Source organism: Ascaphus truei, chromosome 3, assembly GCF_040206685.1.
Source record: "Ascaphus truei isolate aAscTru1 chromosome 3, aAscTru1.hap1, whole genome shotgun sequence".
NCBI classification, from domain to species: Eukaryota; Metazoa; Chordata; class Amphibia; order Anura; family Ascaphidae; genus Ascaphus; species Ascaphus truei.
The window spans coordinates 19,842,055-19,869,029 of NC_134485.1; the positions used below are offsets into that span (position 1 = coordinate 19,842,055).

A 26,975-nucleotide genomic window follows, 5' to 3' on the forward strand; every position below is an offset into this window, starting at 1 on the left:
TTTTGTAACATTGTAATTTTATAAAGTACATTATATTACACTATGGAGGATGCACACTTTTTTTTAATTTTTATTTGTCTTGCTGACATTTACTTTTATCTTTGATTTACAACTGAGCATTGATTGGCAGAAGCAGCGCCTGCGGACACACTTTGGGTCTTTTTCATATTAAGTATATTTATCATAATTGGTATGATTTTCCTATTTGGGTATTTTTGATCACATTTCTACAAACATATATTATGTTTTTTTTTTTTTTTTTTTTTACCTTGTTGGATAGCGTGTTGCAAATATGTCCTCATTTTCCAATATTTATTCTGTAACTCTGGGGTGCCCTCGATTTTCGGGAGGGGGGAAGGGCGGCGGTTACAGAGGCCCCACACTCTAACACAAAGCATTTAAATTAAATGCCAGGGGACACGCTTCGCCTCTAAGTTTCTCTTACCTGGTCTTGGCTGCCTCTTCAGCGACGAGTCGCCATGATGATGCCGCGGGATCAAATGGCAACGTGTTGCCATGCCAACGCGACGTCGTATGATGCCGCCGAAGCTCAGAGCCGGTAAGGGAAGGGGGACGCAAGCAGGGAGGAAGAGCTGCTCTAACTTCTTCCTGTCCCTATCTTTCCTTTTCTAGTCCTCACTTTGTGTGTAATCCCTGTGACTTTGTGCTGACGAAGTAATGCTCTCTGCTCTCATGGCCCTGTGAGCTATTACCCAAGATCCTATCATTCATTGTAAGCTCCGCACCTGATTTCTTCACCTGGTGATGCGCACTGATGATTTTAAGCTTCTCTTGATCGAAGCTTTACACGTCACGTTTAAACATCAAGGCAAAACTGACCCACATTCCCTTCTGTATCGACTGCCGAACAGTCGCCATCACTGAAAATATACTGTACAACTAAAGAGGAACTAGATGCACTGTGGTAGATCTGTTCTCCCTCGTTAGTGCTTGCTGGCGACCAAGTTGTGATCAACATGTAATACTGCTGAGATATCTATTAAAACAGATTAGATGAATTGCTGAACTAGAAAACAAATGTTAACACAACGCCCCTCCACAGGACAGATTTCTGCTTTTGTGCAAATGAGCAACAAAGAAACCCCAGCAGCGCAGGCCGCAAATCAAAGCTCGAGCGCTATTTTGTCATTTAGATTTTTAGTCTATACTAGGTAAAACAAGTGTGAACGGTAAAACGGATGCAGAAAGTGTTCCTATGAGGAGTGACAAATCTGAAATGGAACATGCCGTTCCCAAAGGAAGGAAGACGGTAGAGACAGAAAAAGGTAACTTTTATGGAAGTAGGCACTTTGTAGGGGATCCATTTAAGATGAATGGCAAATAGGCATACGGCAAATAATAGCAGTGTTGCACACCAAGATCCAAAAAGTCAAACTAATACTTGGACCAGTGCTCCTAGTTCGTGGGATGACCTGTTGCATTCTGTAGCAGATTCCAAGACGAGTAGGGAATTTGGGCACTTCGGATTCGCCGTAGGCTTGCCATATCCCTGAGGCTGCACTGACAACCAAAACATTGGTTTTGTTCTAGCTGCAATAAATATCTTTTGCCAATCCGAAGTGCCCAAGTTCCCTTCTTATTTTGGGGAAAAAGTCAAACATCACATAGCTTAATTGTTTTTTCATTTTGATTTGATCCTAAGATGTGAGAGCAGATGTTTTGTTAAAGCAGATTGCTTGAGAATTTGCTGAGAGTTTCACTATTTTCTGCCTAAACAGAGAGTTTAATGCGTTAATCCCAGAGTTTAAAGACTTTAAAATGCACTACAGGAGTGTGGTAGCCAAACCAACATCTTCCTTGTAGCCAAAATAAAGTGTGACAGAGTATGCGACTAGCATCTGAAATGGCTGATGTGCAATCCAGCCCAGAATTAACGTTGTGTTACATGGTAGATGAGGTTGAAAGAAGACATGTCCATCTAGTTAAACCATATAATCGCATCAAATAAGAGTTTATGTAACCCCTCTTTATTTGACCATACCTCACACTATGAGCAGGGGGCCTAAGTCCGTATAATTATGTTTGTCCCCACATGCACGTGCGTGGTGCCAGTAAAAGGGGACTAGGATTACCACATGCAAAATACAATACACACACTAACATCATAATTAACCAAAATGCTGCGCGCGTGTGTTTGTGATAAGCCGCTGTATTAGATCTCCCAATCCTGGGTGATTAGGCCGTTCTGTGTGGTGCCGGTATCTCGTTGGTGCTTGTGTATTGAAAACTAAGTTGTAGGCCTGTACTTCACAAAGACATGTAGTGTGGTACCACTTTCCTCTGACTCTACAGGGGTTCCCCTCCATCGAGAGAGAAAAAAAAGAGGCGCTAATTGTGTAATACTACTATGTGTTGAGAAGTGATAGTTTGGCTATTTGCCCAAACACTCTTGCAGCCAATAAGAAAGGGGTCTTCCAAACCCCAAGGGAAAGTGAAAGGAGAAACTCAGGCGCATAGAGCTACCAATTAGTATTGCTCATTGAAATCACAGAGGTGGGACTGGAGAATATTTAGAGAGATATAAGAGGACAGCAGGATGAATATATACAAATGTATAACATATGGCATTAATGGATTGAAAATTCAGTGAAGCCTCAAATGATAAAAATACATCAATGCATACAATAAAAATCATAATAAAATGCAGGACTCCTGTAGGTGACTGATAGGTAATTATGACCCGGATAATATACAGTAGGTGTTATTCTCACTAAATATTTTAGTAAACTCCAAAGGGGGCAAATACACTTTGGATTGTTCCAAAACTAGCTGGTAGGTTAGAAATATCACACAGATTCTCGTTTTGTGGAGTTTTTTCCAGATGTTTAAATGGAAGTGTCTTTCCTAAAAGACGTAAGTCCCTCAAAAGGCTCTGGAAGGTGCACTTAGAATCCCCAATGTGGATAGTAGGTTTTATGTGGATACACAGCTGTGTTTTTACTCCCGTATGAAACAAGCGTTCATATACAGTGATGTAAATCGCTCAAACCTCATAGGAGGTACAGTTGCCAACTCCTCCTGCATGTCTTACGGCAGCCTCTGCAGTCTGGTATAAGCTCCTTCGTGGGGTGGGTCCTCCGACAGATGGATAAGTGAATCTCAGAAGGTAGGCTGTCTCTGGGTGGCACTTCCACACCAGCCTCAGCATGTAGATACTATCCGCAGACTTCCTCCTCTGCCCCAGGTGCTTCCCAATCGCGTGCTACGGCATGCAGCGTGCAACTCACGGAGTTGTGTTGGTAAATGCTGCATGAGTGTTCCAGCCTGAAACCGGTCAGGGGACTGATAGGGGAATAATGTGTTCTCTTCTATGGATCCTCCAAAGGCTCAAAAAAGGCAGAAATGCAACCCTATTTCAATGAGGAATACTAATTGATAGCTCTATGCGCCCGAGTTTCTCTTTTCAGTTCCCCTCCGTCAGCAGTCTGTCTCCTACTCCGCTTCTCTGCTGGTTGGTTCACTCGCTGATCAGCTCTTCTCGGTGGACATGTCCAGGTCCCGTTACGCAGGAGGCTCTGGATCACAGTCTCACTTCCTCAGACCCATGCAGATCTGATCTATCATGGCTGCCCCAAGCTCCTACGGCTCACTCCACCTCATAGTCCCTCCTCCTTCACCAGCCTTCTTACTAACATAGCATAGTCATATTTCCAAGGAGAGGAACCTGCTAAGGGGCAGTGTTCTGGTGTTGCTGGACAGACACCTGGGGTTACAGTTGCAAATCATATTTTTTTTTATTGCATTGCCTTATAAATTAAATGTATCATTGTATAAGTGTCAGGAAGACTCTGTGGAGGCCTCTCACAGAATCCCCAGTTTATAGTATATCATCCTCACTGTTCATTAGCTCTCCCTCCAAAGTGAGGGTAGTGATGTTATCAGATTGGAATTGAATCCATTGTGACAAGTTGTCCAATTACAGATGTACTGTTGCAGGGCTAGCTGTCTCCAGAGCCGACATCGCTGCGAGGGGTCCATGCATCTGGATTAGACCACCTACAGGGATAATCCTCTGATGCTGGAAACTGTATTACTGCTACATCTAAGTTCAGGAGAAGCCTGCAGGAATATGGAGAGATGCTGTTTAAATAGATGAGGAAAACCTAGAAAGAGGAGTTACGATATCACAAATACAGAGACATGAACCCTTGAGCAAAAATCTGTGAGCTTTGGGGGACCACAAATTGCATTTTAATGGAAAAATACTGACCCATCAGTGACCAATAATATATTCTAGTGCTGGTTGAAAAGAGTTAGTCAAGGATAAGAAATGTCAGTACTTCTTAAGGGGCAATCACTCCTAGGACCAAAGTGAGCTAATTTCAGGGACCTGTTTAAGGGATATCAACTAGAAAATTGATTAAAGTTTTACCCAAGTCTGACACCTACAGTATAAGTATTTTATATTTATTTTTAAAAGTTAGACTTCTGAAGGGTTTGATTTGCTCTGGCTAATCCAATTTGTGTGATTAGCAACTGCTCGTTCAGCCGGAGTCGTCGTCCCCACCCCCTCTCCATCTCCCATTAATTTTATCGGTTCTCTGATAATGACAAGGTGCGGTGAAGCTAAAGAAAACATGATGAACAACACTTCCACATTCAAAGGCCGATAAGAAATCCATCTGGCTGACTATGGGATTGCACCTTTAGCAGAAAACGACAGTTGTTTATTTGGGTGCCTGCTCTAAGCTACAAGGTGTACAAAACCATGTATTTATTTTATTAGATGTTTTTCCAGGAAACAATAGATCATTACCGGTAATGTTGTCCTGGATACAAAATGAATATGTTGACAACATTACAAGTTAGTTACAAACATGTTTTAAAGCAGGAAGTGGACGAAGTATTGAAAGAACGTAGACGACCGGAGGCGGTTTTGAGAGACTCTGGTAAATTGTTTCAGTAGTTGGGTGTTCGGTAAGAGAAGGTAGAGCGACCAGCTTCTTTGTTGAACCATAAGCAGGTTCCTGGAGGTGGATCGAAGGAGATATGTGCTGTGTACAGTAGGGATGAGATGCCTTTTCAAATAATTGGTTACCTTGTTCAGAAGTATTTGAAGGGAAGACAGGAAAGATGTATGTTGAACTTGAGGGATAGCCAACCTAGTCCAATTAATATATAATGTAACAAGGGTGGGTGTTGAAGTTACATAAGACAGAATGGCATCTTGATTTTGTTCTGTCCTGGGTTTCCTGGAGCTCGGTCAACTTTGACAGGCAGCTAAACTCATCCCCTTCTTTTATGCAATGATGGAGTCTTCTTTGTTCCTGTAAATAAATCTAACCAGAGATTGAAACAAACATGAAGGGAAAACATTCCAAAGTGCACAAAATAAGGAGCATGGTGTACCTAGGAGGGCACGGTGAGATCACAGATTACCAGAGCCGACTGTTAAAGCTGCAACACTGACCGTGAGGGATACAAACCGCAGACACTCCTTAGAAGCAAGAAGAGATTGACACACAAGACCCTAGGGGTTGGAAAGAGTAGTTTTTAATGGCAACAATTTGAATGACCGTTTGTATTACTAAAATACATACAGTAGTCACGGGGGAACTGGAGCAAAGGTTCTAATCAAGAGCAGAAAAACACAGGCTGGAGACAAAGCAGAGTTGTAAAGAATGTCAAGTTTGCCAAGGTGAACTTGGGGTGCTGTATCATACATTATATCACCATCATCAATCATTGATATTAGCATCTGCTGTGCAATGTGCTTTCTGATCAAGGGGCGTGGGCAGGATTCACTTCTATAAAGTACACCCAGTTTGGAATAGATTTTTGAATGTCCGTTTGTCTTTATGCAAACCAAATGGTAGATGGGAGTCTAGCCACATACCGAAATATTTAATGCTAGTAACTGAGGCAAGATAAGTATTTAGAACTGGTTCGTAGCTTTGTCGTGGGAAGCTTTACAAATCCCAAGTACCATAGTTTAGTGGTTTTTGTCAGTGTTTAAAAACTGTTTTTGCGTGATCCAGTTTTCGACCATGGAAAAATCAGATTGCTGTACACGGTCAGAGTGGCTGGGCGTCACGATGTTAAAATGATAAAGCATCAGCTTTAATATACAATAAAAAAATTTTTTTTACAGCTTGAATTGAGGGGTTCTTTCACTTGAGAGCGACCATGGTCTTTCCACCAGGAATCTCCCACTTCAGCATATTAGGCATTGATGTACAAGCATATGCAAACAATGCAGGAAGTGACCAACGAGCCATCGAATAAAAACAAATGACCACCTTTTCAATTAAAAGTTTTTCTGTAATTGTGCATGTTTCCTAGTGCAGGATGCAGCTGTCCCACACACAGAGTCCCTGGCCTACTTTTTTTACATGTTCTTTTTTAGAGGCATCTCGGTGTCTGCGGTTAAAGAGGTTCAAACAGAAACAAAGTGAAGGGGAATTGGAATAAAGCTATATACTGTACATACATTATTAAGTGCAACAGACTGTAACATGGATCATATTTATACATATTTGATTGATGCCATTTAATAACATATGTACAGTATTTTATTTTCTGTTACATTTTTTTTATTTTTCCGAATTTGTTGCACCACGTTACCATTATATTCCCCCTGCTCTGTAATGCAGAACATATTTGCTGTAAGTGGGTTACATATTAACTGGGTTACTGTGGGACTTGTGCTACTTAGTTTCCTACCCATTTAAGGCAGGAACTAACTCTGACTTCCAGATAACTTTCATTATAATTGTTACTTGTAATATATAATGAACTACTTTTCTTAGCTGTCCCAATGTAGATTTAATTAACTTTTTTCTGCGCTCTCCTTATCCTCTCTCCGCCCCCCCACCTTTCCACAGTATGCTCCCCCATCTGGGCTGAGAGAACTGTAGGGAGAGGGGTGGGGGGAGGGAGGGACGGGGGGGGGGGGAACTGTAGCAATGTGAAACCTAGTTAGAAATGTATGAAGTGCTAAAATGTTTTATTCCCAGAGGCTGCTTTGCCAGCTGTTGCTTGTAAGCTGTTCTGTGTCTTATTTTGAGTAAGTTGATCTGTGATAGCAAGGGTTAGACCAGGGGTGCACACACTGGGCCACGTGAGATTCTCTAGGGGTGGCGTGTGATTGCAGAGGCCCCGCGCTCTTCCCCAAGGCATTTAAATGAAATGCTGGGTGAGGCCTCTGTAACTTCGCTTACCTGCTCTCAGTCGGCTTTTCGGCGACGCATCACCATGACAACGTGGCGTCACATGACGCTGCGACATCATATGACGGCGCCGAAGCCTGTGAGCAAGTAAGAAGAGGGGGAAGCAAGCAGGGGGGAGTGCAGACAGGGTGTCGTGAAAAGAAAAGTCTGCGAACCCCAAGTTAGACGGTACGCCAAAATCAACAGGCAAACATACATAATTTGGCAAATTCTGCACTCCATAATTAGCACAAAGTGGATAGTGGTGAAGTGGTATAGGAAAAACAGGACAGGCACCCCAAAGTCTCATAAGCTTAAATTGTCGATGTTGGAGTGAGTCTCTATATAGTGCTTTCTTTTTGGGAAGTGTTACTCCTTGTCTTTTAGTTAATTCATTCTGTAGAAGGTTTGTAAGTGGAAGCAGCGCTTTGTTCTTCTAGCAAGAAGTAAACCAATTCTTGATGTGGTGGATGTGGTTGTTACAGGAGACAGGGACTAATACCAGGGATCAATATCGCCAGACAGAAACACAAAAGTTTTTATAAGATTAATTTATTGGAAAAAAGTATCCACAAAGATACAGAACACGCTTACAGTACTCACAACTGGGGAAACTGGGGTTCCTATAGTCCTAGGTGCAGGGACCTCCCTAGAGAGATTTTCCCTGATCTTTCCCCACAATGTCTTCTGGACTGGATTCCAGGCTTGGCACCAGCACTGGGATCGTCTCTGGTACAGAAACTTGAGCTGCAGCTACCAGTCCAAGCTAACAGCTCCTACAATTCCTTCAGCTCACTTTAGCCAAAAACTCCTGGCCTGACATTGAATCCGAGTTTCAGCTGGTCTGATCTGCTAGCGGTCTCCCTCCCTCCCTACATGTTTATACCTTTAGCCCACCATATTGCAACATTCAGGACCAGGTGCTGCCTATGTGCCGAGGCCCTGATTTGGTGGGTACAACTGCAACATTACATTAGCAACATAAACTGTGACAGGGATAGGTCACAGACCGCTTTTGCGACACCACACATTAACCTCTGGTCCCTGAACTGCTGGAACCAGGCTTACAATACAGAGATACATACATATACAACCTAATATAATACAACTGTAATATTGACAGGTAGGAGTAATGCAGGTATTACCTTTATTAATATCAGCCATATTTACCCTTACTGTCACAGTGGTTTTATTTTGCGTCGTGTAATGTGACACAGTAAGATGTTGTGATGGAAGAAGTGAGAAGCCAGCGTGCGGGATTGTATCAGACTAGCGAGTGGCTAAACTCTGGTGGTAGTGAGAAACCAAAGAAGGATCGTGGGGTGGGGTGGGAGGGTGGAGGTGGAGGAAAGAGAGGGGTAGAGGGGAAGAATGAATATATATGAGAATCAGTACTTGGATTAACAAAATTTAGGTTCATTACCTTCCTTGAGCACATTGACGCATTACTTTCTGGTGTTGGACAACTCTACTTGTCCCCTTGATGCTAGAGATTGACCCTTGTATATAATACTACTGTACATAAACTGACTGCTTTTTAAAAAATAAACATGAAATGGGAACAAAGTGCCTGTTGGGTGAGCCTTTTTCTGTGGGGAGTTGTTGGCAAATTTAGCTAGTGTCTGGATGCATAGCTTTGGGATAGAAAACTTTTTTAGATTGTTTTAAAAGTGGTTTTGCATTAAAGGGCTTTCCGAATGTGTAAAGTCATTCACTTTCCTGCTTTGTGTAGCCTATTCACGTACAGTATGTTGGTTGATACATTTAACTTTTTATTTCATTGTGAATTCCTCTGGAGCCCATGGACACAAAATACTCTATAAATACTATTAATAATAGTTCTCAGGCTGCACTGTATTTTTTTTTTTTCAATAATTTTTTGCTTTATTGGTATTACAAAGTAAAAACACAATAACAGAAACATTGGGAATGAAGTAATGGGCACATGACTAACTTATACACGTATTGAGTCCAATAAAGCATTTTCTTTTTTTTACAACATAGAGTAGGGTGAGGGGCAGAGGGGGGGGGGGGGGAGACAGACAGAAGGAGGGGGGGAGGGGTAAGGGGAGGTGGGGAAGGGGATACAGCTGACAGGGAAGTAAAGGGGGTACAGGAGAAGGGAGATGGGATGGGTGACCATCTCCCTCCCGTCCCCATCCATCCGAGGCTGCACTGTATTTTTAAGCATGACTTGTAGTTTGAGACATTTAGGGCCTTATGCAGAGAGCTGCGCTATTGTAAATGTCGCCATTTATTGGAGAAATTTGCGTAGAAACCAGGAGAAAATGCCGGGTAACGGAAAACGCGCTATTTGAAAATCTCGCCGCGTGGCTGGCGAGAACCTACATCTCGCCAGTTGTAAAAATATCCAAATTCAGAAAGGCGCGATCGCCATCTAGCGGCTGTTCGCGCCAATAAAATGGCACGATTTTCAACAATTAGCTCCGCCAACAAAAGTTGGCAAGAAGCTGGAGCTCGCCGGCCATAGGAAAAAAAAAATGCGCGATTTATTTCTAACACATTTCAGCAGCGCGCATCTCTCCATTTCAACCTCGCAACACGCATTCATGGTATTAATTGCAGATTTCGCACATTTCTGCATATGGAGAATAAAACTCTCCATTAAAGCTACTTTTTATTACCCTCGCCAATTTTTAAAAGCGCTGCTCTCTGCATAGGGCCCTTAGTTTTAAGACGCCTTAGTATCTTCTTCTGAACTTTGTGTTCTGTATGTCACCTAATGCGTTTCATGCATATTGTTTATTAGATTCTTTGTTTATGAGCAATACCGAAAGCCGCAGATTTGTAAAAAGTGGCTGTGCCGTTTGAATATGTAATTTAGCTTTTAATATTAATGACGGTGACAAGTGTAAATACTGAAATTCTAATGTCCTAATTCTCTTGGGGAATACTGTTTTTAATGGATTCGAAAGCGCCATAATTAGTTTTTGCCATTTTTGACCGCTTTGAATCTTTTACATTTCCACCTTTTTCTTTTACTTTATGCAATAACATTGCAATAACATGCTGCTTTATGCCCTGTAACGGAGCAGGGACAGGAAGGCATGTGATTTTATGTAGTGTTAATCACCAAGGCAATGATGGGACAGGCTTGTTGGGGGTCCCAAGTAGAAAATGTTTTGGAGATCTTTCACCAACTGGTCATCTCCAGTTATTAACGCAAACCTTGTTCATTTCTTTACCCTCCTCCCCCCCCCCCCCTGTAAAATCTTAAATAAAATATATTATTTGTAATTTCCTGCTTGGTCCAAGGCTGTACCACGTCTACAGTCTCAATTAGCGACCCACCTTATAACTCTCTTGTTCCATGTTTGAATTTGGAAGATTTTGGCCAATCATTAATTAATCTCTTTCCCGGCAAAAAGGCCTGCAATGCATTAAGTATACGAGATCTATTGCAGAGCAATGCATTAAGTATATGGAGATCTCTTGCAGAGCAATGCATTAAGTATACGAGATCTATTGCAGAGCAATGCATGAAGTATACGGAGATCTACAGCAGAGCAATGCATTAAGTATACGGAGATCTATTGCAGAGCAATACATTGTTTAGTATACTGAGATCAATTGCAGAGCAACGCTTTAAGTATTCGGAGATCTATTGCAGAGCAATGCATTAAGTATTCGGAGATCTATTGCAGAGCAATGCATTAAGTATTCAGAGATCTATTGCAGAGCAATGCATTGTTTAGTATACTGAGATCTATTGCAGAGCAATGCATTGTTTAGTATACTGAGATCTATTGCAGAGCAATGCATTGTTTAGTATACTGAGATCTATTGCAGAGCAATGCATTAAGTATTCAGAGATCTATTGCAGAGCAATGCATTGTTTAGTATACTGAGATCTATTGCAGAGCAATGCATTGTTTAGCATACAGAGCAATGCATTGTTGGCCTTAACGAGGTACAGGAGGGAAGCATGTTTCAGAGATTGATGTCACACTCTCGAACCGGATGCTGGCAGACTCAGGGGAAATGTGTGGAAGTACAGTACTTCAACGAGTCAATGGCAGCTTCCGCCAGATTGGGATGCGTCACGGCTTGATGAATCCTGGCCATGAATTGTAAACTCATCTGGGGAGGGACTGTATCCACAAAATACTCCGTACATCGCTGCGTACCGCTGGCTATTCTGTAATTGTGAAGTGCTTTGATTCTCATCGGGGAAAAAAGTGGTATATGGAAAAAAAAGTTATTAATAATCTAACCGCCTTTACTAAAGCTGATTATTTTCACAGTTTATTTTTAGATGTATTTTTACTAGACGGCTGTATGGTAATTTTTTAATTTTTTTAAAGTTGATACTGTAGTTTCTCTGAGGTGAAAAGTTCTGTGAAGGTTCTGTATATCTGACACGTTGATGTGAAAAAACAATAATCACACTTTTTAACTTGGTGGGGAGGGCGGATTTGGTCTGTAGTCTGGAACATTTCTGGAAAAGGATTTGGGCTGCTTCGCTTATCTCTAATAAGTAACCCCTACACTATATGTAGTCTTCCTGTTTCCCTATCCTACTGTAAATACCTATGGGGTTATTTATTCAACTGCAATAGGGCCATGCAATGTACTTAAGTGCTATTTGTCCCTGATAGCAAAGGTGATCATGAATTGATTACTGATGTTCTATTCCTAGATGCAAAACTGTGGCAAAAGCAGCACAAGGGGATTGTACCAGATGTATCAAAGACCTCCAAACAAACTGCTTTCCATTTTCCTTTGATATATAGGGTGCTGCTCTTTCTACGGGCTTTACGGCAGGGAGTACATGGCCTCTATTTCAGAAATACATGAAACTTAACAGCCTGTTATTTAAGAACTTCTAAATGTTATGTGGTTGCGTGCTTCTGCATGTGTACATAATTGCATGGGTTTTTAATGAAGGGTCTCACCTGCCATTCAGTATTCTGTTGGTTTGTGATTCATTGGCTTATTCTGCATTGTTTAATGGAGTAATATAGCCAGTTATCAAGTGGTACAAAGCCTGTTCTTAAAATAATGAAAACACATTTAAAATAAAATGGAGGGCTTGCAACACACACGATGGATATGCTATGAAGCACACTGTAAGTAAGGCACTTGTCTCACAATAACATGTTCTTTAATGAACACTGTAGAGAGCTGTGAAATGTTTAGAATTCCCCAGTAGGACCCAGACCCATATTCAGTAAAGGCTGCTCCCCGTACGCTACAAATGACTAAGAGCATCGTTGCATAAAGCCACAACGTTTATTGTATTGGTTCTTGGAGCTATTCATCTTGACCCTTTCTCACTCGCAGGTACCTACAGTATAACGCATTGCATTACCTGTTGGTATATGGGGATTAAACTGCCAATTTAGTCAATGGCCTCTAATCTATGCATTGTAATTCGTTTTTCCCACAGGGCACCCTTAATATTAGTCTGAGAAACCCTTGGTTGGCATGTTGCCTCTACTGTAGGTTGGCGCTACAGCTGGGGCCGGTTTTAGAATTTTGCGGCCCATAGACACTTGACTTTTTACCTCCCTGGCCTCCTTCTCTTGCTGCATCCCGACGTTTTTTTCATGACAACAGGACGCCTCGTTGTTTTGCTGCAGGAGGAGGTAAGAGACCTTTTCAGAGGCCCCAGGCTCACACCCAGCAATCCGTTTCATTGTTGTGGGAAAGAGAGCGGGGCCTCTGTAACCGCAGCATTTCCTCCCCTTAAAATTTGCCGCCCCCCTCCTGATATTTGCCATCCTAGGCCCGGGCCTTGTAGGCCTATGCCTAAATATGGGCCTGGCTACAGCGCTATCAATTAATTGTGTTTAAAAATCATTTTGGTATCCATTTAAAAAAAAAATTGTTTTCTCTGATTATTTGTATTAAAGTTTGAATTTTCAAATGTATTAAAAATTGGACAAAAGGTGTAAAAGTCCACACCAAAATGTAATATAAAAATAAAATAATAGTCTGCCTATTTAAAACCGAATCTTCCTGTATATACACCTGTAGCTGCTCGTTATAACATATTATACAATGGTTTTCTGCAGTGAAGCTGCTCCAGGCATTTCTGGGAACTTTCTTTGCCAAAAATGTCAAGCCTGTAAATATTTAGTTAAAGGTGATTCTTTTGTCTGTTCCAATTTGCAAATCCGATTAAGATCAGCGAAGTGGAGTAGAATTTAACATCGAACCCCTCTGCAATCCAATCCAGGAATGCTGCCAGGTTCAATTGTGCCAGGGCTGTGAAATAAGCACGGATGTGATTTATTGTCAAGCCGCATTACATTAGTTGGGTCAGAAACCAGCTCATTAACTCTGGATGGTAATCCAGGAAATGTGCAACTAAATATGCAGTAAATGTGTCTTCTCTGCACATCCTCTTCTGTTACATTTGTAACAAATTAAGATGCAGTACTCTACTCCAGGGGTGCGCTAACGGGGGGCAAGCCGCAAGATTTTCCAGGGGGGGGCGGAGCGGTTTTAGAGGTCCTGCGCTCTTCCCCAGAGCATTTAAATTCCGGGGGATCACTCGAGGCCTCTGCAACTTACCTTGTTTTCAGCAACGCAGCGACAAATGACGCCGCGGGGTCACGTGACATCACATTGCCATGGTAACGTCACGTGACCCCGCAGCGTCATTTGACGCCGGCGACAAGGTAAGGAGGGAGGGAGAGCAGGCAGGGGGGCGCAGGGGGAAAGGTTTGTACACGCCTGCTCTACTCAACTGCCATAGGTAAAGTGAAACCCGTAAGGTTTGAAAGTCTATATATTGTAAACTATTGGCTGGTCCAATAAAGGACATCTTGCTGCTACTTTTTCCTTTTTGTATTTGTATTTCTCCCCCATCCCCCACCCCCCAAATGGACACTGGAATGTTAATGAGCCAAGAGGACAAAGAACTTTGTATTCGCAGCTGCATTCAACCTGAATCCCTTCAGTGTAGATCGGCGGCGTCCCAAAGGCGGACAGCCTTATGCGCCGCTAAAGGGTGTGAGCTATCTTCCGCCGACCGCTGATGTTAAAGCTTCTCTATTTCAATCTGAAACTTACCAGCCCTTTTATCCCCGGTACCCAATTTTCCAACTCTAACTGTACATGAAATGTCTGTGAATTGACTGTATAACCCTGTTCTTTTAATGTAAACATGTATTGTTATAACTCTCTGCCCAGAACATACTTGAAAATGAAAAGTAACTCTCAATGTATTCCTTCCTGGTAAAACATTTTTATAAATAAATAAAAATGAAGACCAACTACTTACTGTACCTCATCCACAGTGAGGTACTACTGATAATGCCCATTTCTATTTCCGACCCATTTGTTTCCTGAATACAAGAGATTGTTTATTAATATTTATCCTATTCTGAACCAGATTAAAACTCGTGTCATGTTTACCAGATATTGTTAAAAAAAAAAAGGTTGCTTTGTTACTTGCCGTACTTTCTGGTCCCACACCTGTAATGGTGCTCTGTATTAGTTTTCGATTTCAGATACAAGCATTTTTTTCTCCCATCGCGGCAGTGAGGAATTTGGGGACTGTTTACAGGAGTAGTCCGTTAAACTGCGTTCCTTTTCTCTTTGACGTGCGAGCACAGGTGTGAGGTAGCGCTAACCTTTGCTCCTAAGGCCGCGCTTATAGTGCCGGCGACGTCGCCCAAAAACAAATGCATTGCCGCCGCGTGCGCTTATAGTGCGACGTCGCCAAAACTGGTAGCCGGCAAAATTTGATTTTTCAACGGCTGTCGCATCACGTGACGGCCCTTGAACCAATCAAATTGCCGTAAACACGCGCCGCCACCCAGAGAAATATAACTTTCGCCGGTGGCAACGGGTGACGTCACCCGTTGTGTCGCCGTCGCCATCGACAGCACTATAGGCACGGCCTAAGATCTGTGTTAAATGTAAGAAATAAAACGAACAAGCTTCATACCCATATGAATGCAGCATACTAAGGCTGCGTCCAAGCGCTGACCCGTGCTGAGGCGCGCTGACACTTCTCAGTGAGCTCCTGCAGCCGCAATGAGAGCAGCTTTAGCAGGGGCTCGCGCACGCTTCCGCAGGCGTGCGGAAGCGTGTGTCATTAAATTTTTAGATTTGGCGCTCACAGGAGCGCAGGGCCGGTCATGTGAGCTGTTCGCCCAATGAGGGCGAACCAGCTCCGTGACGTCACAGCCCCCGCCCCTGACACGCCCCCGGACGGCGCGCGGACCAAGGCCAGGGAAAGCACCCGCTTTCCCTCAGCCTCCGCGCGCGTCACGTGGTGCGGCGGCAGTCAGCCAATGAGGGAAGGAGGGGAGGGAAGGAGCTACGGATGGGAGGCGGCTTGGGAGGAGAGCAGGGAAGGAGCTGCGGGGAAAAATGTGTGAGTGTATATGTATGTGTGTATGTGTTGTGTGTGTGGGGGTGGTGGTGGTGGGGGGGGTGGACAGCACCACGGCACCACGATCAGACCTGGCAAAGTTTTACCATGCCCCCCCCTCCCACTCCCACCCCCTCCCGCTCCGGGAATTGCCTGTCAGCGCGCAGCCTGTCTGCTGTGTGGGCACGCTGACTGAGGGAGCGGGACCTTAGCCTAATGCAGTTGAAAAGTATTGCTTTGTGTGTTCGGGCAAATTACACCATCTTAACAAGTACTGTACCAACCACAACCTTCAAAAGATTGATTTAATTTATGACCCTTATAAGTATTAGTGATGTTGAACGCACTTGATATTAATCCCTGTAGTTCAAACCAGCCCCTTTTTCCTCTTCTTGTACCGTTAGACACCAAGTTAAGAAGTAAGGCATAAGGAACACTTTCCTGCTGCTCTGAGGACAAATCGGAGGGATTAGCGTAACAATCTGGGCACATCTGGCACATACTTTTTATTCATTGAAGTTTGCTGTCCTTTAAGGACAGAGCAGACAATTAGAATATCTCAATCAGTTTGCCTGTCTGTTACTGTGCAAAACAACCCCCTCTCTATTGATGCAAAAGTATGTTGTAGCCCGAGGTGGAAGTACATGCATAGGGAATATATAATTACTTCGCAGAATAATTTTGTTACTTATTGGTTCGTATATGGCAAAGTCATTTTGAAGGCATCAACCACCCACATTGGGGATACATTGCTAAATAAATTGCAATTTAAATACGATATAATGAAAATTCTATTCTGTGCCTCGAATTATTAGTTGGCAGAAAAGAGTTATCCCGATGACCTGCTAAATAAGGAAAAACAAGCCTATGTCTGATTTTTCTATTTGTCTAACACCGTGCGCTTTATTCCTACTTAATGTGGTCTTCCAAAAAATCAGGTTCACCAAGCTACATTTGTAACAGCATTATTCCGTTTGTGATAGTCAGAAGAGTAGAAACCCTCTGGTGCATAGAAATGCTCCACGTCCATTGGCCAAATGTCTCAGAATAAATATTCAGTTCCGCGAGGCAATGGGCTGCTTTGGATGCAAACTGCAGCAGGCGTTCCATCAGCGTGCTCTGATGGACAGTCCACCGGGACAAAGTCATTCCATGCAGCTGTGAAATAAAAACCACAAACAATACACAGAGCTCCAATTTCATGCCAGCTCACTTCATTACTACACTATGATAACGATTTCAGAAAATAAATGCTGCAACTTTGATTGTAGACAAAAGATCCTTTTATCTGTCTTTTATTTGTAGTCGGAGCCCAGCTTCAAAAATCTACATTTCAACAGATAACAAAACATAAGTGCTTCATTAGCTCCCACTAAATCCGTCATTTATTTACAGTACTGAATAGCAATCAGTTTATTTAGATTTTGGGGGGGAGGGGACTTTGTTGATAAAAAAAGATAAAAATGTTAATTTTGGTCCTTAATGGTTACAAAAGAGTTTTTTTTATGTTTTGAAGCATTCTATTATGTGCACGTGTTACATGAAAACCAAAATGTAACAATTAGGTAGTGTGAAAATGTTAAGGAAAATCTTTGGCTTTCTGCTTATGTTCTTTCATGAATTATAGATGAATTGTAGGCTGTGTAACACTGCAGCACATGCAGGATGGGACCACAGAGAAAGCCGCCTTCTTAGAGGAGAGCATTAAGACACAGGGATGATTATCTCAAAATCCTTGCTTGTCGCAGATGTCTTGTTTAAAGGATTATGTAAGCAATATAGAGGTTGCCTAAAGATGGTACACTTTACAGGACTCGTCTCACAGTTAAAATGATGACATTATCTACATAGGAATACATTCAGTAAATGTTCGTAAAAAATAATAATCAAATGGCAATTAATAGTACTTAAATCTATTAATTATCCTACTGAAGTTACTTGATTTGACTAGTCAGCATATTCCTCTTGGTTAAAATATTCCGAGGCCATAAATTGACCCAATGCAAAGTTTTCAGATTGGACCACGTGAGAGTGCTTTTATATAGTTCTTATTGAAAAGAATCTAGCACTCCATCTGAAGTCCAAGAGAGTGCCCACAAGGCTATCACACAATAGGTGCTTTAAATCAGGGGTTCTCAACTCCAGTCCCCAAGACGCCAGTGGCCCAACAGCTCAGGTTTTAAGGATATCTCTGCTTCAGCACAGGTGGCTCAGATTGAGCCACCTGTGCTGAAGCTCATTACAGGTCATTACACTCTGCTCATATTACTCGACCTCTCTGCAGCATTCGACACCGTGGACCACCCTCTTCTCCTTCACATTCTCCATACTCTTGGTTTTCGGAATAAAGCTCTATCCTGTATCTCCTCTTACCTCTCCCATCGTACTTTCAGTGTCTCTTTTGCTAACACCTCCTCTTCCATTGATCTCTCTGTGGGGGTACCTCAGGGCTCTGTCCTGGGACCCCTTCTCTTTTCTCTTTACACATTCTCTCTAGGTGACCAAATCACATCTTTTGGGTTTAAATATCACCTCTATGCTGACGACACACAAATTTACCTTTCAACCAACCCCTGACCTTACACCTGCTATACAGACCAAACTTTCTGAATGCCTCTCTGGAATATCATCCTGGATGGCCATCCGCCGACTGAAACTTAACATGGCAAAAACAGAGCTCCTTATACTTCCTCCCAAACCTGGCCATACTACCTCCCTCCACATTACTATTGGAAATACGATCATTCACCCAGTAGCCCAAGCACGCTGCCTAGGGGTTACACTTGATTCCTCTCTCTCATTCTCCTCTCATATTCAAAACGTTTCTAAAACTTGTCGCTTTTTCCTCCGCAATATAACAAAGATACGCCCGTTCCTCTGTTACTCGACTGCTAAAACGCTGACTCAGGCCCTCATTCTCTCACGTCTCGATTACTGCAACCTACTGCTGTCCGGCCTTCCTGCCTCTCACCTGTCTCCCCTACAATCTATCCTAAACGCTGCTGCCAGAATCACTCTACTCTTTCCTAAATCTGTCTCTGCATTTCCCCTCCTGAAATCCCTCTCCTGGCTTCCGATCAAATCCTGTATCTCACACTCCATTCTCCTCCTCACTTTTAAAGCTTTACATTCTTCTGCCCCTCCTTACATCTCAGCCCTAATTTCTCGCTATGCACCATCCCGACTCTTGCGTTCTTCTCAAGGATGTCTTCTTTCTACCCCCTTTGTATCTAAAGCTCTCTCCCACCTTAAACCTTTCTCACTTTCTGCCCCGCACCTCTGGAATGCCCTTCTCCTCAATACCCGACTAGCACCCTCTCTATCCACCTTTAAGACCCACCTTAAGACGCATCTGCTTAAAGAAGCATATGAATAGCACTGGATAATCCTGGACACATGATACATAAAGCTTGGCCCCCTGCAGACGCACTTACTAGAATTCCCTCCTACTGTCTCTGTACGTTCTCCCTACCTACCAATTAGATTGTAAGCTCCTCGGAGCAGGGACTCCTCTTCCTTAATGTTACTTTTATGTCTGAAGCACTTATTCCCATGACCTGTTATTTATATTATTTGTTATTTATATGATATGTATTACTACTGTGAAGCGCCATGTACATTTATGGCTCTATATAAATAAAGACATATAAAATACAATACAAGCTGGGAACCTTTAATCTCACTGCATAAGGTAATTGGCCAAGATTTTAAGGTGCAGTTCCACATAAGATCAAATGTAAACCTCAGAACCCATAGTTTAGGGCAGGTTTTCCTAAAATTGTTTATTCCAACATTGTCCCCGCACCCTATTTTGGCCACATGCTGTTCTCTTCTGACTGTTACAGATTTTTGCATAAAAAAAAAAAAGAGAATAAAATATGTACGGAAGTCTCTTGCCATAGGAATCGCCCCTAATATAAAGACGTGCTCCCTCAATGGCAATGAGGAACACTAGAGTCCATAACCACACTTAAATGCATTTATCATGCATAAATCAGATTACCTTGACAATGAGGGGGGTGTAAAACAGATTTAATAATCATGCCACTCAAGCCCATTTGTAAAAAAAAAAAAAAAAAAAAAGTTCAATTTCAAAAATTATTATTTATACTTTTTTACATGTACTAAAAAACAAAAAACAAATGTTGCCCAGTTTTAAATAACTAAACCTATCATGGTCATTCGGTCAATGTGGTCCTAACTTAGTACTGTTTAATTAAACTGCACATCTGAAGGACAAGTACATTTAGGACCACAGGGAATGAAGGCCTTTAGGATGCGATGTGACCTACTGTCATTTTGCTGCAGGGAGATTTTGTTGTCAAACTCATCTGATATTCTGTTTTGACGAGAATAATACAGTTGTAACCCCCTCCATTGCGGACTTTAAGTTTCTGACTCCTGTAGGCTAGGGGGTGGCCCTCCTTGGCGTATGACGAAGCAACGCTACAGAAGATTGTCTGCTACTAACAAAAGACAGAAAAGCCCAATGCTACACCCAATTTGACAAAATATATAGTTATTAGTATATATTTAAATACTTCAATAATAATATTCTCATAAACAAGGGTCATCTGGTTAAACCCTTTGGCCAAAGCGTTACAAGCCTGCAAGCCAACGTCAAGGCATGACCAAACTTTGCAGGTCCTAACACTAACCTGCTGAAACTTCTCTTCAACCTCTGTGGAGGGAGAATGACTACACTGTGTCCATCCATACAGCTGGATGCTGCAGTGTTCTTTTTTCCTGCCTTTTTTGATAATTTACTTGACACCCAACATTATATTCTATCCTGAAATCAATTTACAAAAAGGTATTCTCACTGTTCCCCTTCTGATGCGTAATAAAAAAAAAATAAAACACTCTACAGCATAAGGGTGTATAGAAAATAAGTGAGGCAAGTAGGCACAGAAAGTACTGTAGTCATGGATTATGCATGACAAATATGGACCAACATTTCGGGTCCCCTAATGTGACCGTCATTCATGGAAAGCATGTGTACTCTCTGAAAACTTGTATACAAAATCAACTGTCTGCAATATTGACCCAGTCCTATAAAATACCTGTTTTGGCAGTATAAATACGTTGTTTCTTATTTAATACAGACCATGCCTTTGTATACATGTCTACAATATTCTATAGCTCTACTGAATATAGGATTAATAATTCAATTGATGTAATGGATTTCCTGCATTCATGTGATATTTTGGGGGCTGGTGTATTCTTGGTTGTGTCCTTCAATGTGTCACAATGAATTGAATCAAACATTGACCCAACTCCCCAAAGGTATGTGCACTGGCCTATACTGTAGGTCAAAACATACCTTTCAAGTGCACTTCTGTGGATGTTAAAAGCAATCCTTCCTCCTAGATTTAGCTCCCTTTCGATGCATTAGAAACACATGCTCACTCCCTTATGTTCGTTCTTTGTAAAATGTATCACACTTTTACATCAGAATAATTAAAGTGCAACCTGAACTTTCCATTTGTAACAGTGCAAAGCCATAACCATCATGTGTAGCTTCCCAACATTCCCTGTGACTTTGGTAACTGACAGTATGTATTAGTTAGATATGGTTAGGTAAGCATTATTTGCTACAGTAGCTCTATGCATTTCAGTTTTCTTTTAGCACACTTGGAGCTCCTTGACTTTTCACCACATGACATAATTTAGGTTCTCTCCAAAAACCACTTACCAGTGACCCCCTAAATGAGGTTGCCGTTTTCCTTGGACTCATCAAATATTACAGGTTACAAATACTATCTTCATTGGCTAGAAAGGAAGATAAATGAGTGTTTTTGGTGGTGGTTTTAACTTATTCTGTTTTTCCCCCCTGTGAGTTGGTGCAGAAGTATGTGGAAGGGGCAAACTAAAGGTGCAGGTCATAGAGTAGTGTGTAGGGTGGCCAGGTGGCTTCTCCAAAAACACTGGACACAATGCTGACAGGTGCGATGCGCACCCACACACAGCGGTGGATTTCCAGATCCTCCGCCTCCAGGAACTTACCTGGTGCTGCCGCCCTCCGTCTTCTTCAAAATCACAGCGTCACATGACGCTGCAGACATTACACTGCGTCTCGTTGCCATGGTACGCAATGTCATTTGATTTGAGAGCGTGGCCTCTGTGTGTGGGGGCGGCAAAAATTACTGCATCTTGGGCCTATGGGAAATTCACCAGTGTGCGTGCGTGCGTGCGTGCGTGCGTGCGTACGTGTGCACACACACACACACACTTCTCCTTGGCCCCACTCTCAAAGCTCCTGACATCACCTCCTGTAGGAAGCTGCCCAGACCCCTAGCAAAAGCCCTGCTCTGGGAAATCTCGTGCCCCCCTCCCAAGCCAGGCAGGTCATTACGTCCACAGAGGTAATACCGGTATACACATACATGTCCAGTATTACCACTAGTTGTTCCCTGGACACAGTCCAAATACAGGATAGTCCAGTTCAATACAGGACAGTCCAGTTCAATACTGGACACCTAACAACCCTAGTAGTGTGTGGGATGGATCATCATGTGGGAGGTTCAGGAGTGATTTTCATTCCAACACTGGATTTTTGGCGCATCTTTTTAGCACTGACTTCTCAGCACACAGTCTCTATCATAGCTCTCATAAAATCATCGTCCTTTGCAGCAGAATTCAGCAACGATCTCATGAGACTCATCCTCCTGTCCCTCAAGTTTGTTTTTAGGTCTTCAGTCCATCTATTTTCTTCCTGATTTTACAGATAAACTTAATAAACAAACCTTTCTCTGGCTTTTTTCCTCAGTCTGTGGGACTCAATCCTGTTCTAAATTTAATACAGTAGGAATATTTGACCAATATATTGCTACAGTATTTGGTCCTGAATTCTATATATAATCTGGTTCTGTTGTGACGTCAAAACTATCCAGTTACTGTAATAGTGGACAGTTGACACCACAACCTATAGAAAACCGTAGCGTCTCTGTTGCACTCATGTTGTATTCACACTAACGTTTTAATAAAAAGTGTATAATGTCTGCATGACTACGGCATTCTATTCCTGAGTGAAACGGAGACGCTGCTCTTGCTGTTCTGTAGTATCACTTGTGAGTAATTGGATTCACTCAGGGGTTTCTCCTTGCATTCAACAACAAACTGATGCATGCCAGGCCTCGCCCTACCGTTCGCTTGTTACTTTTTAAAATCCTGTATTTATGTTCTGGTAATTGCTGAAATGTTGACTTCTGGGGAAGTTAAAATGGCTGCTGCGCCACACACACACACACACCATGGTCTTGCATTAAACGGGCAATAGATGGAAGGGAAGTAAACATAATTATGCTCCTTTTTGAAGAATCATTAAGACCACACCTTGAATATGGAGTACAATTTTGGGCACCGCTCCATAGAAAAAACATTATGAAACTAGAGAGCGTGCAGAGAAGAGCCACCAAATTAATAAAGGGGATGGACTAGCTAAATTTGATTTATTTATGTAGCCAGGTCCCCCTCTTACCTCCAGGCTGCGTGAGGGGGACGGCTGTGTGGTTACTGCAGGGAGATTGTGAGCCAGCTGCGGCCATTCCACCCATAGATCCGCTGGGAACTACAAGTCTCAGGGGCTGCAGACCACATGTTGCCAGACAGCCAATAGGGCTGATGCATTTATAACAGTGATAACAGTTAGGGCAGTTGGGGAGTTGGGAGCAGGGTACAGAAGAGGGAGGTAGGGTGCCAGTAGCCCTGGGACTAGGCCAGCTTTCCCCTGCAGGCCTCAGTTAGTCCCTGACGCACAGTAGGCACCTGGAGCTGTATAGGGAAGCCCATAGTTAGGGACCCTTTTTCCTGTGTTGTGCAGTATCAGGGACACCGTGTCTATGCCACGCGGTGACACAGAACTTATGATCTGGGATCAGACACCTACATTCAGAGACTATACGGTGGGACGCTGCGGCTGGAGACCACCCCACACAGAGGCGGAAGGCGTCGTCGGAGCAGACTGCCCATTGACTGTTGTTCAGCTACACCCGGGGACTGGAGCGCCCGGGAAAAATCCGCATAAGTGCACCAACATTCACGTGGGCAGTGCTGTCTCACACTTGGGGGTAGGAAAGGCCATTGGGGTCTGGACACTGGTGCCCCTGCACCCAAGTACTGTGGAGATATTCAGCGGGTTGGTATACATATGTCTATTTCTGTTCCTAGTGATGTCATTGTTTATTACCTCCCAGTAAATACTGTTTCCCATACTCTGTGTGTGTATTACTGGGCATATTGTCTTGGGAGGGGTAATCCTACTATGTGAGGATCCATCTCAGGTGGAGGCGCTGTTTAGTAGATATACATACACCCCAGGATCCCCAGTATGAGTATAGATATAATGGTGGGTATAGAAGGATTGTTCACAGATCCAAATGCATTTTTAAACACGTATCTGGACTAGTTAAACTGCTAATAATTTCCTTGCTGGTTGTGAGGCAAGAATATTGCATGTTTCCTGCATCAATCTGAACATTTGACCTGCCATGGCAACACAAGTCGCCTGGATCAACAAAGGCTCAGCTGATTTAACAATTTCCATCATAGCCTCTAATAGCAGTTGCACAGAGAAGCTACTCCCTTGCTTGGTGGTTTGAAATGATCCAGTCTTGCACTTAATTAACGTGCATGTTTCTCCGCCAAAGGATCAAAACGGGGGATACGAAAAAAACAGGACATTAGGAGGTAATCAGACTAATGATTTTCTACCTCATATGCCTTCAGCAACCGTTCAGCGCGGAGATGTTGCCTGAGATCTTAAGTCAAAAATGCATTATATTTATATATTTGTAACTTGTACACATTATCCCAGGAGGTCTCAACTCCAATCCTCGAGACCCCAGCAACAGGTCAGGTTTTAAGGCGCCACTCCACCCCCCAATTCTCATTCTGCCTGTTTTATCGCCCTTCTAACTTTTGTGAATGGATACTTCCACTTACGGCTTAATATAACCACCACACCACGATAGGAACACGTACAGATATAAGCACGGAGGCTTGGTGTCCATGGAAGGGTAAATCTATGTATGTATCATTTTATTTATATAGCCCCCAACAATGTGCCCAAAATTACAATAGGTCAATTACAATGGGGAGAAGTGCAACAGGTAATTGAGAGCAGAGGGCAAAAGAAGGCCTTGCCCTGAAAAACTTAGAATTGAAGTGGTAGGTTGGGAGGCTTACACACACAGTAGGGGTAAAAGTGCATAGTTAAAAGGGCAATTGGGAGGTCAAATGCATCTGGAGTTTGTAGTAGAGGCGTAGATAATTTTTATGAGATGCTTCTTTTAACAGGTGTATTTTCAGCTGAGCTGTGACTGTGGAAAGTGAAGGTGCTGGGCGAATATTTGGTGGAAGAGCGTTCAATAGGTAGGGAGAGATTAGTAAATACAAAAGGTTTAGACAGGAGAGGGCTGTCGATGTAAAAGGGGCAAGGTATCCTCTCCATAGGAAAGTAATCAGCGGGCACTGCTTAGACAAAAATGGCAAGAAGGCTGGACTGTGCAAAAAATATATAAAAGCCTTTATTGGTTCCCGGCAAACATGGATAAAAAAGGGGAGGAGTCCCCCCTCAGCGCTCTGACGCGTTTCGTCCGCACAGGGACTTTGTCAAAGAGTCCTCTTTGACAAAGTCCCTGTGCGGACGAAACGCATCAGAGCGCTGAGGGGGGACTCCTCCCCTTTTTTACCCATGTTTGCCGGGAACCAATAAAGGCTTTTATATATTTTTTGCCCAGCCTTCTTGCCATTTTTGTCTAAGCAGTGCCTGCTGATTACTTTCCTATGGAGAGGATACCTTGCTACTCTACTGCTCACAAGCCTGGAGCACGCCAACTGAAACAGACCAAGCAAAGAACTGAGTAAGTTTATCTCTTATTCCTAAAGCACCCCAGGGGAACAGCCACTTTCAGAGCACTATTTATATCTTTGAGGGGTCATTAGCAGGTTATTTAACCTACTGGGTCAACCCTCTGTATGTTGCCAGGCTGCTCCCACAATAGGGGAGAGTCAGTAGACTCATGTGCTTTTCATCATATGTGTTAACCCTTTATGGTCTATCATCATGTTGCTGATTTTAAATGGATTTCATATACCTGGAGTGAATCTCTGCAGCACAGGGAAATTTGAAGGGGCTCTACCCTTTCAAGAGTGTTTCTGATGTAAAAGGGGCAAACGTGAGGTTTGGCCTTGGGTTGAGCAGAAGAGACGATTAGGGATGTAACGAGATTATTTACCCATGATCACAGCATCTAATAAACCTTTCCTAAACAGCTACTGCACTAATAAAATGTACACCAAAAGGTTCCCTTCTGGTTTGGATCTGCTGGTCAATTATCCTCTTACAAAGTTGTAGAGACTTCTGGTTGGGTAACTTTTTGTTATTAGTACATACATGTTATGTTTTTTTTTTTTTTTTCAATCTACTGATTTTAACATTCCCACTTAACTAATAGCAAGGTTTGTCCAATTGGTGTTGTTACTTTATTCACTCTCAGGTGGTACAGATATACACCTAAAAAGCAAGACCCGTTGGTTTGGGAAGTTTAATCGTGATCCTCTGTTTTAAGGGTTTCATGTATACAGTACCATGAGCTTCCGAATATACAGCATTGTACAGTTTACATCAACATACAGGTTTGTATAGACACTGCCTTGTGTTTCCACTCTACCCCATTAGATTGGATGCTCTCATGTGCAGTGTGTTAATTTTGGCAAAATAAATTTGGCAATATTTGGTTACGTCATGAACTGTACAGTGGCATATTTTAGATCATAAATATATCGGAACAATCGGAACCATAATCTGACCTGAAAATTCAGTCGAGCTCCTGTGAGTTCTGTTTTCTTCATTATACTGTATATACTGTACTAGCTAGAGATGGCCGAAACTGTCAAAATCAATTTCCCAGAATTTCCCAGAATTTCCCGTGCTTTCCATTCCAAATCCGTTCTGCGGTGTAAAATCTGTCCGTGGATTGTTCCAGTTTTAATCCATGCGGATTAATTCAAAACCGCCATTGGATACAATGCGAACAGATTTTGAACCATCCAAGATGTGGATTCCGGAATCCGGATTGTGAAAAAAGCCTACTGTACATTCAGCCTATAATAGTAGTAATCCCCTCAGAACAGGGCACTACTGGCCAATAGTGCCCTGGCTGGAAGAGTTGAATGCCCGAGGCGAAGCCGAGTAGTGCATGGAAAAACAAAAAGCTCAATACCAATACACATGTCAAATGCCCTTTTTTAGTTGAATGTTCTGTATCCACTATAATTATCTGCATCCCCTTTACAAACCTTGTTCCCTGTCTACTCTCCCCATTTTTTTTTTTAAACATGGCTTCGACAGAATAACAATAGATATGTTTGTTTGACAAGTTGGACGTTGTTTGCAAAACCTCGTTGGTATCAGCAATGTGTGATCTTTTCTATTGTAGATGGATTACATGGAT

At 42.6% G+C, this 26,975-nt stretch overlaps 1 protein-coding gene across 4 annotated transcripts in view; it reads left to right on the forward strand.

Annotated features, from left to right (window-relative positions):
* DSCAM (DS cell adhesion molecule) overlaps positions 1 to 26,975 on the forward strand; it is a 587,331-nt gene that overhangs the window by 76,142 nt on the left and 484,214 nt on the right. The gene's annotated exons all lie outside the window — the stretch shown is intronic.